General features: G+C 34.4%; 1 long non-coding RNA gene across 11 annotated transcripts in view; it reads left to right on the top strand.

The window, feature by feature from the left end:
* LOC144957285 (uncharacterized) overlaps positions 1–7,500 on the top strand; it is a 105,655-nt gene that overhangs the window by 60,521 nt on the left and 37,634 nt on the right. For 3 of the 11 annotated variants that reach the window (XR_013642119.1, XR_013642118.1, XR_013642116.1), the window contains exon 2: positions 4,580–5,194. The exons of 7 other annotated variants lie outside the window; for them this stretch is intronic. This is a non-coding gene — a long non-coding RNA (uncharacterized LOC144957285). The remainder of the gene's footprint in view (positions 1–4,579; positions 5,195–7,500) is intronic. One more of the 11 variants, XR_013642120.1, reaches the window with a different exon arrangement.

Below are 7,500 nucleotides of genomic sequence, written 5' to 3'. Positions count from 1 at the left end.
TTTTTACAATAAATACGAATTCTTAAAGGTTTAAAAGCTACGTTAAGCGTTTCGTTTCATTAAAAACCACTAAAAAGCAGAAACATGTTAGACTGGCTGAGAAAACCCGGAAAGATGCGACAAGCTTTAAGTTGAGATATGAGCCAAATTAGAAGATAAAGCGTTTCTCAAAGCAACAAATTTTATTCAGAAAAAAATCATAACTTGGGTTCTAATAGACATAGAAAGAACATTTTAAGTGGTAAATGATAAGAAAGATCTGGTGTAGATATATCACTGCATACATAACTAAATTTATTAAATTTGCGCATCTTTCCGGGTTTTCTCAGCCAGCCACACATTTAGATAGTATGCACTTGGCTAAGAAGCTCACAACTTTGCCATCCGGATGTAGAAGGGACCAATACACAAAACTATGTGTAACCCTGAACGTTTATAGTCTGGTTAATACAGTTTAATGAGAATTACTCATAAACGGGGATGGCGAAAAAAAAAAAAACAAACAAAAAAAAAACAACCAATAACAAAGACCTGAGTGACGTCAGCTTCGAACTATCTATAGCTCCACACATTATTTCATGAAAGTCTGACGCTGTGCCATTGTTTCATTAATTTGTTGCCACGAATAATGATCGGGTTTTCCCGATGGAATACAGGTATCGTTAGATCAAAGGACATGCAACAAACATTAAATCAGAGTCCTCGGTTATTTTTAAATCCGCCCTCAAACAATCCCACATTTAATGATATTTAAATAAGCTAAAAACAGGACGGTTATTTATTTTTGGTTACAGATTGGAATAAATGTAAACTATGAGTGCGAAAAAGCGAGACATACTTTTATTTGTCCGATCCGAAAGCGACTGTCATTATATCAGAAGACCACATAGACGTTAACTCGAAGCCCAAAAGTTCATTGCGACGTAATTGGATTCAATAGTCTGATGTCACGTCGCCCAGCAACGGCGGCCATCCTTGCTCTAAACAAAGAAAATCGGTACTTTTTATTCTTCATACTGGCTAGAACTTTTCATATGTCTTGTGATCAGAATGTGTAAAAGTCAAAACATGATCAGATTTATGTTTTTTTTTCCTATGGATACGCTCTTCGGGAGAAATATTTCATAAGGGCGTTCGCCATTGTTCCGATAGTTTAGAGCCAATTACCAAGTTACCATGCGTCATTACGAGGGAAGTGACGTTACGAATGTTGAAGCGTATTCCAAATCGATGCGATGGTTCATATTCATATTATTATTATTATTATTATTTTTTAATTTTATCCAATTCATCTTATTCCACTTAGTTTGTTGCCACGAATAATGATCGGGTTTTCCCGATGGAATATAGGTATCGTTAGATCAAAGGACACGCAACAAACATTAAATCAGCGTCCTCGTTGTTATTTTTAGACCCGCCCTACCCTCAAACAATCCGACATTTATAAGGCGATGATAATAAATAAGCTAAAAACAGGACGGTTCTTTTATTTCAGTTACAGATTGGAATAAATGTAAACCCTGCGTGCGAAAAAGCGAGACATATTTATTTGGGGCTTTTAGGAAGAGAGACCTCGCGAAGTCCCAGGTTTGAGAGTGTCTGACAAGATGGGGGTCATTTAAATCAGTTGATATAATTTGAAGGAAGAGTTTTCTGGTCAAATTATTAGAAAATAGAATAATATAAAAGATATTAAAATTCCCTTTATTCATCCCCAAGGGGGTATTTGTCTTTAGGGTCTATTCCAAGGGAAGATTGGAATAACCCAGACGTCAGCCGCAGAACAGCGCCGCAAAGTGAGCTAGGGAGAGGTGACTTGCTCAAGGCCACACAACGCAGCGGCGGGTGTTTGAACTTGGTACCTTTAGGGTACGAAGCAAAGACCGTACCACTGAGCCACGCTGACCCTATACGAGTCTTGTCTGAGTACGGCAGTTCATTGGTTAAAAGAAGTCTCAAGTTTGACTTTGTGAGTCCCGGATGCAGGCGGCTATGTGGTCTAGTGGTATGACACTTGCTTTCGGATCGGAAGGTCCTGGGTTCGAGCCTTGCTCGGCGCATAGTTAAGTCAGAATGAAGTAATGAATAAGTTAGAATGAATTTATAAATAGATACAATAGATTAATAAGAAAGTACATTTATAAATAAATAAACCAATGAATAAGCCATTAAATAAATGAATAATTAAATGAATAAGTAAATAAATAAATAAATAAATAAATAAATAAGTAAATGAATAAGTAAATACATGAATAGACGGATAGATTAATAAATAAGTACATAAATAAATAGATTGACAAATGAATAAATAAATAAAAGGTTAAATTAATACGTAGATAAATGATAGTTTCACAGGACAATTTTGAAATAAATAAAGTAATAAGTAGATATAGCAACCACAAACTGTTGTTTTGTTAAAACATAATTTTTTTTTCTTTTTCTTTTCCTTTTCTTTCTTTCTTTCTTTCTTTTTTTTCTTCTTTTCCTTTTCTCTCTTTGTTTTGCTTTCTTTTCCATTTCTTTCTATCTTTATTATTTTTTTCTTTTCCTTTTCTTTCTTTCTTTTTTAAATAATAAAAAAAATCCTTTTCTTTCTTTCTTTCTTTCTTTTTTTTTTTTCTGTCCTTTTCTTTTTATTTCTTTTTTTTTTCCTTCTAAATATTACGCGTATTGAAAGCAAGAGTTTCCTTTCGCTGTCTGCTGATGGTATTTTGTTTCCTTGTCGTGATATCATAGTACTTATTCACGTGACTGGTTCAGATAATAAATAAATACCCAATTGTTGCAGTCATACTCCTGTCATGATAACGAAAACTCTCTCAACTCAAATCAAAACAAAACAAGACAAAGATAATTAATAATCGCATCTAAATAAATAAATAAATAAATAAATAGAGCTTTTTATATAGTGCAATATCCACTAAATGTGCTCAAAGCGCTTTACAAAGGGTCCTGACCAACAGCAACACGTAACATGTAAAACGAGACATAACGCGATTTTACAATTTATTTCCAACAGAGACAACGCTGTTGACGGCAAGGTACTCATTTTACACCTGAGTACGGTGAGAGAATGTGAGTAAAGAGTCTTTTCCAAGGACTCAACTATGCGCCGAGCGAGGCTCGAACCCAGGACCTTCCGATCTGAAAGCGAGTGTCATACCACTAGACCACATAGCCGCACAATCTAATCTAATCACATCTAATCTAGAGTTAGGAGAAATTAGATAAACCACATGATTATTCCAAATCCATGTGCACACTTCAGACTTATAAATATCAACGACACATCATGATATGATACATTACCGACGTATACATTCATGCAGGTCTGACATCCGAACGAACACCAATTAGGGGCCTATTTTATAGTTTAACATTGTTTCAATGGACTTTATTTTGCGTCTTTTTTATTTTTTTATAAATTATTTTGATCTGTCCATTACAACAATGGGCCGATAATGAAATGGGTTATCAGACCTGTGGGTTAAAACATATCTGTTTCGTCTTTAGTAAATGGTATGAGAAGCAAGATAGGTCTGTCTGGTTTGTGTTGTGTTGTGTGTGTGTGTGTGTGTGTGTGTGTTTGTATGCTTGTGTGTGTGAATGAGTTTGTTTCAGCCAAAGTAATTTGTAATTTAAGCGTTTAGAGTCTGGTGTCTCGGAGTTATATCGCAATATACATTTTCAGCATTATTATTGCAGCATTATTAAGTGCACGTCGTAGAATACTATTTATGCGTTTATTGTCCTCAAGGCACGAGAACAGTTTAATTTCAATGTAACGACTGTCGCATTATTGGGCTGTCAGACTACCATACTTTATCTAAGTATTTAACCATTTATTTATTTTCTTATTTATCTATTTATTTACTTATTTATCTATTTATCTATTCATGGTATTTACTGCCGCATCCTGGAATGTGCAGCTATGTGGTCTAGTGATATGACACTCGCTTTCGGATCGGAAGGTCCTGAGTTCGGTGCATAGGTGAGTCCTTGGAAAAAGGCTCTTTACTCATATTGTCTCACCGCATTCACGTTTAAAATGAGTACCTGGTCGTCAACATCTTTGTCTCTGTCGAAAAAAACCAAACAATTGTAATATCGCCTAACAGGCGTGATGTCTCGTTCTACATGTTAGGTGTTGCTGTTGGTCAGGGACCATTTGTAAAGCGCTTTGAGCACGTTTAGTGGATATTGCGCGATATAAAAGCTCCAGTATGAATGAGACCTCTTTAAACATTTGGCCTGGAAACACGTCCTTCAAATACCAGTCGATTTCAATGACCCTCATCTTGCTTGGCGAAAGGCTCTCAAACCCGGGACTTCACGACATCAAATCTGGCCAAATTTTTAAATACGTGTTTGTTTTTTGTTTTTTGTTTTTTTGTTTTTTTTTCGGAATCCAGCAGTTTGACTGGTTAAAACTAAGGCATTTATTTTAGATGATCTGAATGTGAAGAAGTCACAACCGTTGAATGATCAGAATACTATTGATTGTACTCTTCTTTTGGTGCTAAAAACTTATTTGTTTAAAAATATATATATATATATTTCTTTATTCTCCTCAAAATAGTGGCAATTTGTCATTTGGTTACACATTTATAACAACACAATATTATAAAGAACATACGTAACATAATATATTGACATTATAGACGAAAAACACAGACAATACGATAAAGAAACAAGAAACAAAAAAAAAAAAAAACCAAACACCCCAAAAAAAAAAAAAATACATTGTCGTCTTATGTCGTCAATAGATTTTAAGATCCGAGTTTTGGCTTTTGTTTGTGTGTGACAACAATTGATAATACGCGATAATCGCCTGCCTGATCTGATTGACGTATTATATATATAATGGTCTCTTAAACCTGGTTCTTGGATACACATTACATTAGAATACTATTCTATACTATACCATATCGCATGAGTCGTGAATCCTATTGATTCGTGGTGTTCTATTCTAAACGGATTTATCATTCATTCACTCCAAGACCTGGAAGGATTATTGTTGAGTTTGTCTGTGTGTGTGTGTGTGTGTTTTCCCCCTTGTTTTTTTTTTCTGATGGATTTTCTATAATTTAAACCGGTATTTTGATTGACTTTAGTATAACAAGCTGATTTCCCTAAAATAATCGTGTGTCATCCACACGTGTGCTCCTTTTTGGATTAATTCTAAAACACATAGGTAAGACGTATTTCATGATAGTATTGTTATAAAATGAGTATTAAAGTGTGTGTGTGTGTGTGTGTGTGTGTGTGTGTAGATTGTGAGATACATAAAGGTAAGACGTATTTCATATTACTATTGTTATAAAATGAGTATTAAAGTGTGTGTGTGTGTGTGTGTGTGTGTGTGTGTAGATTGTGAGATACATAAAGGTAAGACGTATTTCATAATACTATTGTTATAAAATGAGTATTAAAGTGTGTGTGTGTGTGTGTATGTGTGTGTGTGTGTGTGTGTGTGTGTAGATTGTGAGATACATAAAGGTAGGACGTATTTCATAATACTATTGTTATAAAATGAGTATTAAAGTGTGTGTGTGTGTGTGTGTGTGGTGTGTGTGTGTTAGATTGTGAGATACATAAAGGTAAGACGTATTTCATAATACTATTGTTATAAAATGAGTATTAAAGTGTGTGTGTAGATTGTGAGATTTGGTGTGTGGATTTGTCGTTTTTAAGTTGTGAGAACATATAGGCACTATTTTATACATCTATTGTTTATTAAACATATTATTTAAAAGTGTATATTATAATTATGTAATTTGTGTGTGTGTGATTTGTCGTTGTGTTAGTGTGCTTTTCTCTCCACTTATCATTTTTACTCTCTTATTGTTACATATCTCATCTACTACTTTACTCTCATTTCTACTTCATCTGTCGATTCTTCTCACTCTTTTGTCGATGGATTTTTATATTATGTTATTTACACTTACCCTTCCCCTTCCTTTCACAGCACTTCACTTGCATGCTTGCGCGTGTCTACTTCCCTATGGTCGTACGTTTGTTTATGTTTGTACATGTATGTATGTCAGTATGTATGTATGCATGTATGTGTGCTAATGTGTGTATGTATGTGTGCTTGTGTATATGTATGTGTGTGTATGTGTGTGTGAGAGAGAGAGGCAGAGAGAGAGAGAGAGAGAGAGAGAGAGAGAGAGAGAGAGAATGTTATAATCATAGTTTGATCAAACCAAATACCCCACAGCTGACCAAGGAAGGCACTATGCTATGCAATGGTTGTCATATTATGACAAAACGACGCTTATTATATGTTATGACTAGAAAACGTTTCCTTGTTATTATATCGATATATTATTATTATTATTATTATTATTATTATTATTATTATTATTATTATTATTATTATTATTATTATTATTATTATTATTATATTATTATTATGACTCTCACTTTTTTTTTTAATAGAAGTCTTCAACCTGAGATGTCCACAAAAGTTTTCGACAAGTCTTTTGTTTAAAAAAATAATAATCTGAATTTACCTTAAAATTTCTATTGCTCGCTCTGTGTGTTTGTGTTTGTGTGTGTGTGTGTGATAGAGGGAGAGGGAGAGACAAAGAGAGAGAGAGAGAGAGAGAGAGAGAGAGAGAGAGAGAGAGAGAGAGAGAGAACGATTTCTGAACTTGCCAAAACTGTACTATATGTGTCAAAAGCGTTTACTCATAATATAGTCGTGAAATAGGTAACTATGTCTGATTGAGAATCCCCTTCGCCAAAATCCCAGCTCTATTGAAGGGACTAGGATTGGTATTTTCCCTGATTTGATGTAAAAATAAACCTCTGTATTATGTATATAATAATATAGTCTTGCTCTACATCATGAGGTAGGTAGTGGATAAGGCTCTCTCCCCGCCCCTTCTTTATGCCTCTCTCTCTCTCTCTCTCTCTCTCTCTCTCTCTCTCTCTCTCTCTCTCTCATCTTTCTCTCTCTTTCCTTTCTCGCTTTCTCTCTCACTCCCTCTCCTTTCTAATTTTTTTTATCTATCTATCTATCTATCTATCTATATATATATATATATATATATATATATATATATATATATATATATATATATTATCTATCTATCTATCTATCTACTATCTATCTATCTATCTGTCTCTGGGTGGGGATCCTGACCTCCCATAGTGGGCAGGGAGGTATATGCTGTGTCTTCTATCCCCCCCATACCCGTTTCCCAATTGTTTCCTGTCATTGTCTTGGAATGAGATTACTTAGTTTTGTCCTGATCCTTGCCGGAGCTCCTTGGCTGGGAGGGAAACATCGAATGTATAGTTATAGTTTTGGGAGATGATATTTTTTTTCCTTGTAAATCATCTCTCTGTTATGAATTGTATTATGTTTAGTTTACATATTATATTATATGATTGGTAAACATTTGACTGTATTCCTCTTAGTTGGGACCTGTGCTTGTGTCTGGATGAGACTTTTAGGTGATCTCAAACTAAGTACATTGGTGGTATGCTCTT

The sequence above is a fragment of the Berghia stephanieae genome, chromosome 11 (assembly GCF_034508935.2).
Source record: "Berghia stephanieae isolate SIO BIC M18660-M18661 chromosome 11, UCSD_Bste_1.3, whole genome shotgun sequence".
Classification (NCBI taxonomy): Eukaryota; Metazoa; Mollusca; class Gastropoda; order Nudibranchia; family Aeolidiidae; genus Berghia; species Berghia stephanieae.
Note: the sequence above shows the minus strand (reverse complement) of the source record. Positions and strands in the feature narration are given on the sequence as shown.